This window comes from Panthera leo, chromosome E2, assembly GCF_018350215.1.
Source record: "Panthera leo isolate Ple1 chromosome E2, P.leo_Ple1_pat1.1, whole genome shotgun sequence".
Classification (NCBI taxonomy): Eukaryota; Metazoa; Chordata; class Mammalia; order Carnivora; family Felidae; genus Panthera; species Panthera leo.
In genome coordinates this window covers 37619893-37632790 of record NC_056693.1, presented here as the reverse complement: position 1 = coordinate 37632790, position 12898 = coordinate 37619893, and positions in this window count along the sequence as shown.

The following is a 12898-nucleotide window of genomic DNA, read 5'->3' as shown; positions in this document are numbered from 1 at the left end:
GATGATAAAGGGCTCTATCAATCAGAAATTATGAGTTGAATTCCTTGCATTTGAAAGAGGGTATGGGATTGAATATGGACTTCTAAATTTAAAGGGGGGCGTGGGTGGGTAATAGAGAGGGAGGGTGAGAGGAGGGAGAGAATGGAAAGAAATATCTCTTTCTTTCAGCTCTATTTACCCTCTCAAATCTGAAGTTATGAGGCCCCCACCTGGACAGAACCTACTTATGTTCTCACTACTTAGCGACCTCAGCAGAAGAGAACTAACTTGTAAAAACTGACTGGTTCTAGGTATACAAAGATGTTCTCTGCTTCTATCCTGACATAGTCATAGCATCACCAGGGGGACACGTGATCCCCCTGAACGTATTCTCGGCATTGCCGAGAAAGCACTCGGCAATTGCTAAGGTACTATGTTAGATGATTTTTAATCTGTGATTTAAAAAAAAAGACATCAGATAAAGCAGTTTTATGAGATTGACATACTGCCCATTATGCCAAGATGGCTTGCAACAAGAAAGCACTTTTATCTATCTATCTATCTATCTATCTATCTATCTATTTAAAAATTTTTTTTGTAATCTTTATTCATTTTTGAGAGAGAGAGACAGAGTATGAGTTGGGGAGGAACATAGAAAAAGGGAGACACAGAATCTGAAGCAGGCTCCAGGCTCTGAGCTGTCAGCACAGAACCCGACGTGGGGCTCGAACTCACGAATGGTGAGATCATGACCTGAGCTGAAGTCGGATGCTTAACCGACTGAGCCACCCAGGTGCCCCTCTGTGTATCTACTTTTAAATGTTTGTTTGTTTGTTTCTTTGTTTTTTTATTTCTTTAGAGAGGCAGAGAAAGAGAGGTAGATAGCTGGGAAGAGGCAGGGAGAGAAAGGGAGAGAGAATCCCAAGCAGGCTCTGTGGTGTCAGCGCAGGGCTCAGTGTGGGGTTAGAACTCACAAACCATGAGATCATGACCTGACCCAAAACCAAGAGTCAGGATCTTAATCGACTGAGCCACCAGGTGTCCAGATAAAGCACTTTTAAAATAAGACTATGAGGCACATGGAGAAGGTGGTCAAAGGATGACACTTTTTGTAGGACAACTGCCCACTCCTGACTGCCAGCAAGGCTAACTCCACCTCCAGGCACCATCCCCTGGCTCCTAGGGTTTTAGAGGTTGAATCAGGCCACCTCCTTCCTTCCTGTTTGCTTGTCAAGTACCCAATTTCCATTCATCTGCACCAAGAACATGGGTACGAAGGAAATAACACTGATTAGTAGGACAGGCCTATTTAAAAAATAACGGTAATTAGGACTAATTACCACCTCCCCAGGCTCACAAGGTTAAAGAGGGTTTATTATCATTGTTGTTGTTATTATTTTTCACAAGCAGAAAAGACTGCGAGGTCAGATGCACTCAAGAGGGCTTTGTGTCTACAAGTTAAAGCTTGAATTCATTAAACGTGTACATCTGTGCAAATACATTTGTGCTCACAAATGCACAGTGACGGATTCACATTCACACTTGCACGGTTGCACACACGGACCTGCACATACTTTCCTATCAGATTTCTTCACTATTCGAAAGGAGAGGAGCTGCTCCAGGCAGGGAATCCAACTAACTTATGACACCATAACACTTACTCTAATTTACACTTTACAAACAAGCCCAAATATATCCTCCCCTGAGCCAAAGCAGTAATTCAGCGTGCGCACGCTGAGGAACTTAAGGTAACATTCTCTCTCTGAGGTTAGAAATTATGCCTAATATATGCAATGTTTCTCTTTTGTAATGCTAATTAAAACAAAGACTGAAGTAGACAACCGATTCAGGTTATTTATGCTGAACTACCTGTACCGCCTTTCATGTTCATCAAAACAAAGTACCAAACTGGCTTTTGTTTGCACCAAAGGCTACATCAGTGTTCTCTACATTTTTTATATGTAACACTTTAGAAAAGGAATATTTGATTGTGGTGTTAATTGAACATTGATTGTCAGGTTTCATTTACACCTTACAGACATTTATATACCATTGTACTTTAGATACTCAACAACATTTTATGTTATTTATTATTTTAAAAAAATTACTGTTTATTTTTTTTAATTTTTTTTTTTTTTTCAACGTTTTTTTATTTATTTTTGGGACAGAGAGAGACAGAGCATGAACGGGGGAGGGGCAGAGAGAGAGGGAGACACACAGAATTGGAAACAGGCTCCAGGCTCCGAGCCATCAGCCCAGAGCCTGACGCGGGGCTCGAACTCACAGACCGCGAGATCGTGACCTGGCTGAAGTCGGACGCTTAACCGACTGCGCCACCCAGGCGCCCCTACTGTTTATTTTTAAGAAAGACAGAACAAGTGGGGGAGGGCAGAGACAGACAGAGACAAAATCTGAAGCAGACTCCAGGCTCCAAGCTGTCAGCACAGAGCCCTATGAGGGGGTTGAACTCACAAACTGTGAGATCATGACCTGAGCCAAGGTTGGAGACTTAACCAAGTGAGCCACTCAGGCGCCCCTCAATAAAATTTTAAATGATGAACCTGAACATCTGCCTACTTACTGCTTAAACTGAGAACTTTACTGTCCATTATCATGATGCAATGGGAACATCTTTGGCTTAGAAGAAAAAAAAAAAGATACGATCATGATACCAGTATTTATTTTTTGGTTAAACCAGAGTTTTAGAATCAGATGTGATTAACTGTGCTTGAAATACCTCTTCTATCTTTAAACTGAGGAATTATTGTCATGTCATCATTACTTCCTTTCAGAAAGCGTGGAATGAGCAAGTAATTTTTTTCTGGGTCATTCCAGAGAGTCTGATTTTAAATAGTGTCACAAAGGAAGTACCTTCGCACCCAGGCTTCTGCCATTCATATTACAGTACAGAGGGCACCGATTTTCTTCCTGATAAAGGGAGGAGAATAAAGCTATTTTTTCTCCTGTAACAGCAGCGCAGAGAGAGTGAGGGGCAGCATCCATAGAGGGCAGTCCAAGCGCTGAGGAGATACAGCGAATAATGAGTCCATTCTCCCTGTGGCACAGTGAAGGGGTAACTGCTTCACAGTATTTTGATTCAGAAGATGTTCTGCTTGAAGGAGACCTTTACTTTAGACATGTATTTTAAAGTAAAATTAAAATCAGACATTTTAGTGTCTGCTCATGCTTGTTCAAACTTATCTCCCTCCAGAGTCCAAACATAAGGAAAGACTGTCGAGCACACTATGGGCTTGACCAGTGAAATCCTGGAGACCTAATTGGAGAATCTTCGGCCCATGAAAATGCCATGGGGTAACCAATGTCTATCTACGGACATCTACGCATGGACATCCCAATTGGTGTCCAGGTCAGTAGGAGCAATCGTGGTAGTGGTGATGACAGTAGTGGTAACATTCGCAACAGCAGCAACAGCTCACATCCATGGGAAGAAGCTACTTGAGTTGTACCAGGCACCAGACTGAGTATCTGACATGGACAATTTCATGCGATCCTTCAACTGTGTAACAGAGATACTAGTATGCCCATTTAACAGATACAGTATCTGATCCTTAAAGGCGCCCGTTTCCCGAGGCCATACAGCTAGTAAGACACAAAGTCAATATGTGAACTTCTCTAAATTGGCACAAAGAAGATGCTCTAAATGGAGAGAGTCCACATTAGGAAGAGTGAGGCAAAAAGTATAACCAAACAGTTTCAAGAAGTACTAAGGAGAGTAATTGCTGGAGTCAATCTGAGAAGATACAACTAAATGTTAATTGGGTGACTTTTCTATACCTAAGTGCCCTGTTTGTAGCATGGAACAGGCTGGGGACAGTTTAAAAGAACCAACAGAAAGCAAATAAAAGAATCACTTTTATTTACTACACTACTACATTAAAACTATTATTTTAACTGTATTAAAAATATTGTTTTATGACACCTGTGCAGGAAGCATCCAGTTTCTGAGACAAAGTCAAGGGTTAGCATTGGGACACGTAAATGAGGGTACAGATCAGCCAAAATGACAGGTTGTTCTTTTAGTGACATTTTATGTAATAAATATTTGCAGGCATCTTCCCAGATGACAGCAATTCTCCATTCTCTCTTACCAGTGTCCTTTATCTCCTTGAGCAAGTTCTTAGCCATATTGTATATTAAATCCCCCCACACAAGCTCTAGACAGAATTTACATGTTCACCTCTGATCTAAGCTAACTTTCCAGCTAGAAATTTGGAAATGGGGCTATGAGAAGTTACTACAATCTGTCTTTTCATGGACAGTAACAACTCATGCTCTCTTTCTGGGATATTTTTTTCTTGTGGATTTGAATAGCAAAGAGTTGGAGAAAATTTCATGACATTTTTAGTTTCTTTTTCTTATCATGTCTGTATTCGTGCTTCTGAATTCTCTATGATATCTTAATAACACCTAGATTTAAAAAAAATAGCCAATTAAGTTGGTTTTTGGAACTTAGGAAAAAAACCCTCAACTAATACAATTGATGTAAACAACATAGTATGTTATACATGATATTGTTATGATTATTATTATTTTGAGGAATGGGCTAAGCTTTCTCAGTGATGCTTTCTCATCCTTCATAAGAATATAAGGTAGGGAACTTTGCCAAGTCCTATAATAAGCAGACATCTGGACTACATAAATGTTATATAAGTACGTAAGATTAGATTCTGGAGCTTAATCAGATAAGACTTATTCCTTTCAAAATGCGGCTTTACAAAAATTTAGGATGTGCTATATTTCACATTATCAAATGCCTCACAACTCATTACTTTACTAAATTTGAATACATCATGAATGTTCAATTAAAAAATTCAAACCAACATGAAGAAAGAGCAGTTGACACAATCACCTTGTCCAAGTATAAAATTTGGACTTAATTACACTAATTAGAAAATAGACTCTAAAAACTGTGCATAATTTTCAACAGGATAGTAACATAACTTTTTTTATGTTCCATAATCAGTTGCAGAACTGTGAAATCCCCCGTTGGTATCATTGCTAATTTATAAGCTTCATACTTACAAACTTACGTTAGCTCTTATTACAACAAACGCACAGTTGCCTTTCCTTCTGTGTTACAGAGGGATTAAAAGAGGAGTATCCAAATAGACTCTGCTAGTTCATGCTCATTCTGAAATGTAGTAGTGAGTCCTGAAAACAGTTATCTGTTGTTTGAGAAGAATATCATCTATAATTTCAGTATCATGGCTTGGTGACTCGAATCCCAGACTACTGCCCATCTTGAATATGCCACCATATAAAGCTCTGATTCCCATCAACCATGCTTGAATGCTTTCTGTGAAAGTCATCTTGTGTTGGTCAATGGGGAGAGATATGACCAATGAAAGTATCTAAATAATTAAAATTAAGTTTTTACTTATTTATCCAGTATGTTAAAATAACAGAGGATCACATATCTATATCTAGATATAGTTATATTAGCCAGTGTGGATGCAGTCTTTGAGATGGGTTGAAAACTATGCAGGTTCTGAGATACACATGGAATTCACTCTAGGGCAGTGGTTCTCAAACTGGGAGGTAACTTTGCCCCCAGTGAGCATTTGGCAGGTTTGGGAGACACTTTTTTGTTATAAGTGGAGTGGAAAAGTGGAGCTGGCTGCTAGTGTGAAAAGCCAGAGAAGCTGGTAAACTCCCTCCAAAGCATACAATAGTCCTGCATAACCAAGAAGTCTTCCACTTAGTACTGCTGAGGTGGAAACTCTGCTATCTCCTTAAAGAGCTATTTTCAGTTATTTTGGTGATGACTGTGTTAAGATGAAAGATCCCTATCTTGCAGCTGACTGGGAAAAACTCATGGATTGGGAAGTGCATGTTAATGTCAGATGGGAGCCCCTTGGAACATAAGGACACTCTAAATTAAAGAAATTATTTTTTGATCAAGTGGCTTCTCACACGGTCTGATCTTTATAATTTACCCCAGAATGAGAAGCAGCAGTTTTTTTTTTCCTTTAAATTTAACATGTTTATTGAAAATTCTAACAAATATATATACCAATATATTATTAATCTAAAATTCTAAACAATATATATACCAATATATTATTAATCAATTGATTAAATCATTGTTTACATGGAATATCATACATTTGTCTCAAAGTACTGAAAAGATTTTAGTTAATTAGATACTATAAACTCTTTTAAATGGAAGAAAAATTAGTGATTTAACTCTAACTTTGCATATGGAAATTATGTGTCTCATCTGAGTAAACAGCTAGGACCCTGAACTACTGCAAATAGGCTAATTTAATTGTGTAACACTTGAAGTGTCATGGCCCTATGCAAGAAAAGATGATTTTCATTTGAGACTCCAAACAAGAATGGACTTTGCCCATTAAAGGTTGAAACCATAAACTTTCCCAAGAGACTGTATGGCAGGAAATGTTGATTGTGACAGAGAAGGTGACACACGGAGACAAATATTTCAGAACACAAAACAGCTGCAGTACAGTGAGGCCATTCCAGTCTTCGAAGTCAAACAATCAGCACTTAATAGTCTATTGGAAGGAAGCAAAGGCCAGATGGTAATCAACCAATAATGACTAGATTTAAAAGGAACTTTAAGCCGGTATTGGTCACTTCCTTGTTTAAGTGTACACTTTGTAGTTAACTCTTGGTCTGGCCTAAGACTGAGAAGATGTAAGAAAATAACACAATTAGCGCACAATGGGAAAAATAGAAGTGACCCTAGAAAAAGTGATCGTTGGGCCAAAAAGACACACAATTATCCTGCTCATCCATATGAGCATTGTTCTCATTCAAATTCTTACCCTCTTTTACCAAAATTCCCAGACAATATGGCCTTAAATGCTTTGTATGCCTCCAAGCACACTATATTACTCCTTCCCATCATCTACAAGCACTCAAAAACACAATTTAAAATTGAATGCAATTCTGAAAAGGTGATAATGAGAATCAAGAATCAATAATAGTTCCCACAAATTCACCATTCTCATAAATTATATGTGTTTCCACTTTTTCCACTTCTTTTCCTTACTTCTTTTCTAACAGTGTGAGGATCAAATGATATAATTTTTAATTCTAATTTGTCTCTTAACATATAATAACATTTCTATTTGCTTTCTAATCTCCATTACTAGAGATTTTATAGATACATAATTTGCAGCATAGTTGAAGTGTCACAAATTTATTACTATAAAGAACATTTTAAGGAAATCATATTGCTTTTTCCTTTATTTTTAGATGAAGATGCTCATTTCAGTATTACTTATTCTGAGCAATTATGATGGTTCTAATAGTTATCCAAAAGCAAATCAGTATTACATGGTCAACATATAGAACATTTTACTCTTTCCTAGCTTCATAAAAATAACCAACATTTTTTCTCTCCTAGCTTCATAAAAAATGCTGTAGCAGTTAATATGGGATTCTGGTATACATGAAGATATGTTTCAGAATATCCTCATTTGCCCTTATTGTTTCATGATTAATTTTATTAATTTAATAACTTTATTAATATTTATTAATAACTTTATTGTTAACTTTTATGAATATAAAATAATACATTGCACCTATTGTTAAATCGGAGTTTTACATGGTGAGCCTGATGGTTACGTATATCTCAGAAATTCTCATACTGTGACTGAGGATTTAAAGTTTACATTGAGGTTTAATTTGCCACAATTCTGTTTGTGAGTATTCATTACAAAGTTGAGGATCACATATGTACAAGGTTCAACGATAGGCATGCAGAGAGGAAAACTATATGGTCTCTGTCTTCCACAAATTTGTAACTGGTAGAAAAAAACCAAGTTATATGTTCAAATAACTATGGTAATGTCAAACATTATAAATGACAGAAGAGAGATGTTACAGGTATGAAGTGTAGGAACAGAGTAGAATGGGGACGGCTTGAGGAAGTCATGGCATTTCAGCTGGGTCTTGATGAAAAGAATATTTTAGGAATGGAAGGGGTGCCTGGGTGGCTCAGCCGGTTAGGCTTCCAACTTTTGGTTTCAGCTCCGGTCATGATCTTGGGATTTCATGCCCCACATAGGGCTCCCATGCTGACAGTAGGAGCCTGCTTGGGATTCTGTCTCCCTCGCTCTCTGCCCCTCCCCCACTCAAGCTGTCTCTGTTTCTCTCAAAAAACAAACAAACAATAAGGAATGGAAGACACACTTTACAAGGTGCAGAAATCTGAGCAAAGGCACAAAGGCAGAAAATACAGAGGAGTGGATTCTAATAATTTTACAAGTCTGCACCCTCTAAAATTATAGAGCAAATGTGTGGGTATGTGTTCATACTTTTTTTTTAAGTGGTTCAAAAACTTTCATCAGATTTTCACAATCATTAGTGAATGATTTTATTTTTATTTTTTTTAATAAATTTTAATTTTTTTATTTTTTAATTTTATTTTTTTCTTCTTAATTTTTTTTAATGTTTATTTAGTTTTGAGACAGGGAGAGACAGCATGAACGGGGGAGGGTCAGAGAGAGAGGGAGACACAGAATCTGAAACAGGTTCCAGGCTCTGAGCTGTCAACACAGAGCCTGACGTGGGGCTCGAACTCACGGACCGTGAGATCATGACCTGAGCCGAAGTCAGATGCTTAACTGACTGAGCCACCCAGGTGCCCCAAATTTTAAAAAGTAGGCTTGAGAGGTGCCTCGGTACCTCAGTCAGTTAAGTTTCCAACTCTTGATTTTGGCTTAGGTCATGATCTCACAGTTTGTGGGATGGAGCCCGATGTCTGGGCTCTGTGCTGACAGCATGGAGCCTGCTTGGGATTTTCTCTGTCCCTCTTTCTGCCCCTCCCCAGCTTGCAGGCCCTCTCACTCCCTCTCTCTCAAAACAAACAAACAAGAAACTTTAAAAAAGTAGGCTTGAAGCAATAAGCAGAGAGAGGTTAAAGTAGGAGTATATGGTTCTCCTTTATCTTAAGAAACTGGAAATTCTTTTTTTAATGTTTTATTTATTTTTGAGTGAGAGAGAGAGAGAGAGAGAGAGAGCGCATGCACTCACGAGTGGGGGAGGGGCAGAGAGAGCGGGACAGAGGATCGAAAGCAGGCTCTGCACTGACAACAGAGAGCCCTATGCAGGGCTGGATCTCACTCACGAACCACCATGAGGCCATGAGCTGAGCCGATGTCAGATGCTCAAACAGACTTGGGCCACCCAAGTGCTCCAAAACTGGAAATTCTTAAGTATACGTTTATTCCATTTGCAAATTAGCAGGAATAAGATTAGCTCACAAATACCCAATATTCTGGGTTTATTTTAAAACCCAGTATCTTCTTTTAATATTAATGTTTGAGGAGATTGAATGTCATTCCTTGTTCGAAACAATGTCTTCTGCATGATAATAGTATTTTTCCCTTAAAAGTTTCACTTTTTTTTTTTTCCCAGTACAGATATTTCAGAATAAAACTAGGATAGAATCCAAGTCCTATGAAAAAGAACTCTCTTATCTGCCCCAGAGGGTAGAGTTACTTGGACGTTAGGAGTTGGGAATATGGAGCCGTAATGCATCAGGTCACCTGAATGTCGCTTTTCTCACCTCTCATTTCTTTTCTATTTTTCAAGTGTATTTGTTTATTTTGAGAGAGAGAGGTAGAGACAGACAGAGGGAGAGAGAGAGAGAGAGGGAGAGAGAATCCTACTTAGACTCTGCACCATCAGTGTGGAGCCCCATACGAGGCAGCTTGAACTCAAAGAATCATGAGATCATCACCTGAGCTGAAACCAGGAGTCAGAGGCTTAACCACCTGAGCCACCCAGGTGCCCCTCACCTCCCATTTCTTACACTTGCCTTCCCTTTCCTTTCCCACTTCTCTTGATCTTCTGTGCTTTGCCACTTCTCCATTTTTTTTTTTTTGAAATAAGATTTCTTTTTTTATTATAGTAAGAAAACTTAACGTGAGATCTACCTTCTTCACAAAGTTTTTAATTGTACAATACGGTATTGCTAAGTATAGGCACAATGTTGTAGAGCATATATGCTCTAGAACTCATTCATTTTGCATGATTAAAACTTTACACTGGAAGCAGGGCAATGCCCCCAAGCCCCTGGCAACCATCTTCCTACTTTCCACTTCTATGACTGACTAATTTAGATATACAAGTGAACACTTGCAGTGCTGGTCTGTCTGTGACTGGCTCTTTCACTTAGGATAAATGCCCTCAAGTTTCATCCATACTGTTGCGTATGGCAGGACTTATTTCTTGTTTTAAGGCTGAGTAGTGTCCTACTGTATGTATATAACACATTTTCTTTATCCACTTGCCCACTGATGGACATTTAGGGAAAATATACAGGAATTAAAACTATTGTACTGGCATAATGGAATCCATCTGTTTTCTTAACTTGCATTTGACTCTTGTTGTCCTTCTCTTTCCTATGATGATGCTGTGTGACAACTGATAATTAAAAGCCCTAAAGTGGATTTCCTGTTATATAACATCTGTCCCCAAACACACATTTCTCTTTCATTTGTAGGATTCCTAGAAAGTAACATGAAGTATCTCTTCATACTTTAGATGTGGAATAGATTCCAAGTATTATATATTTGTTGAATTATGGAACTGAGCAACGGAAAAGAGAAAAAGAAGAGTTCTGAAGTGCCACGGAAAAATATAATGGAAACACAATTACTAATTTCTAAAGTGTCTCAAATGTAATAAGGAGACATTGCCTCTTGACAATTTAATGATGTAGAATAGGGTAAGTTGGTAGAATTTCATTTGAAAGTGGAAAATTAGGTTTTATAAAAAAATATTGTATGATCTTGATTATTATTCAGCTCTAACATGAATTCACAAGGTCTTTAGCAGACTGGAAATCCCACATGCATGCGTTTTGTTGATTTTCAAGGAACTCAGCTTTTACACTGATATATGTCAATCTGTGGAACAGGATGTGAAATCTTCAGTATTTTATGTTTAGGCTACAGTTTCTCAAATTTGTTTTTTTGGCTTTTCTCAAGGGAGAAAATAACTATGCTATATGATTTAAAATACACATTGTACAGATATTCTGTCAAGATTAATTTGAAATGTTGAGAGAAGAGTCCAGATCTTTTTCATCACTTCTGAAAGAGCTCACCACTCTCACCGTGTCACTTGGGTTTCCCCATCTTCCCAAGATAAGATGGTTTCATGTCAGACTGTGAGAGGGAAATGACCCTGACTAATGCTTCTTGACACACTCTGATAAGACAAGCACAGGGTCATTAAGTAACACATAAGAGCTAGGTATACCTAGATTAAAAGTTTAGCATCATAGGAATTGGACTAGCTAGTGGCTGTCCTGTCATCGAGCTCCAGATAGGGTGAATAGCTTGCCCTAATTTTCTGGGATTTTTCTAGTTTAACACTGAATGTCTCATGTCCTGAGAATACCCTCAGTTCTGTTTAAATCAGGACAGCTGGTCATGTTATCTCTATGCCAAATATAAACTAAAGCATCATGTAGACTTGCAAGAAGAGAATCAAAAGAATCCCATGACATGTATCCCACTTTATAGCTTTAATAAGAATCTTATGTGAACACATTTTACCACACTTAAAATACTGTGCAATGTATATTATCACCTCAATCTTACAAATGAGGTATTTTGACAATTATGTCTATCAAAAGTGCCACAGTTTTAAGGAGAGCCAGCTCTCAAACACAGGTACTTTGGATGCCATCCCATAAAGTCTACCCATTTTCTTTGCCCTGGTCAATGAAAGCACAAGGCAGACCCAGTCAGGGAATTATACAAGCTCTATGAAAAACAAACACAAACACAAAAACAAAACAAAACAAAACAAAACAAAACAAAACAACAACAACAACAACCACCCTGGCATTTTAGGCCTGGTAATTGAAGAAAAAAAATCTGGGTAGCCTGAAGTTTAAGTTTCCATCTCCTGTTGATATGTATTGGAAAAAGGCGGGGGGGCTTAGTCAGTGACACTATAAACTCAATAGTCCTTATTTTCTAAGCCTCAGAGTTTGAAGGAGAATAAGGATGATGTTCAAACACCAAAGATGTCTACTCATCCCACTAGAGGCTGTGAACAGAGCTGAAGAATAGAATATTTTAGAAGAAACAGGGTGTGAGATGAATGTTTATGAATGTTTAGATGAATATATATATATTGTGTGTGTGCATATATTGTGTGTGTGTAATATATATACATATTAATCACTGTGCCATATGGGACAGTAATTAAAAGCTAAAGATAAGCAAACAAGTAGGTTCATGTCCTTGTTCACTTAAGGTATAGGATCCTGGAAATGTTTCTTAAATTATTTGATTTCAAGTTTTTTTGTTTTTGTATTTTTTTAATTTGAAATTAACAACAACGATAATAATATCTAAGATGGTTTCTCTGAAAATTGTGTAGAATAATTTATAAAATATTTAGCAGAGTTCCTGGCCTTTGGTAGTACTATATAAAAATAAATGGCAATTCTTATTATTGTATTGAGAGGTCAAAGTGTTACTTAAAATTCACTGTAAATACATATGTGTTAATATGTTTCTATACATATATACATAACAGTCTGAAAGAAGATAGAAAAAATATAATCATTCCTTATATTGGTTGGGCTCTATGTTTCCTTTGTTTATTTGTTTGTTTTGATTAAGGGGGAAGGAGAAACAAAAGTAAATGAATATTTCTTTAAAAAACAGTATTTTTTAAAGCAATTAAACATTCTAAACAGTGGCAGATAGGAGGCATTCGTTTTATGGAAAAGCTTATATTTATCAGTGGTATTTTCTTTTAAATAGCATGTAAATATTATTTTTGTTAAGAGTTTAACCAATATTTACATCTTTATTTTCATTGACAGATTTAGTGAAGCCAAACCCAAAGGTGGTGTGATTTCTGACTTACCTGGTCATGCACCCTATAGGGGCCAAATTTG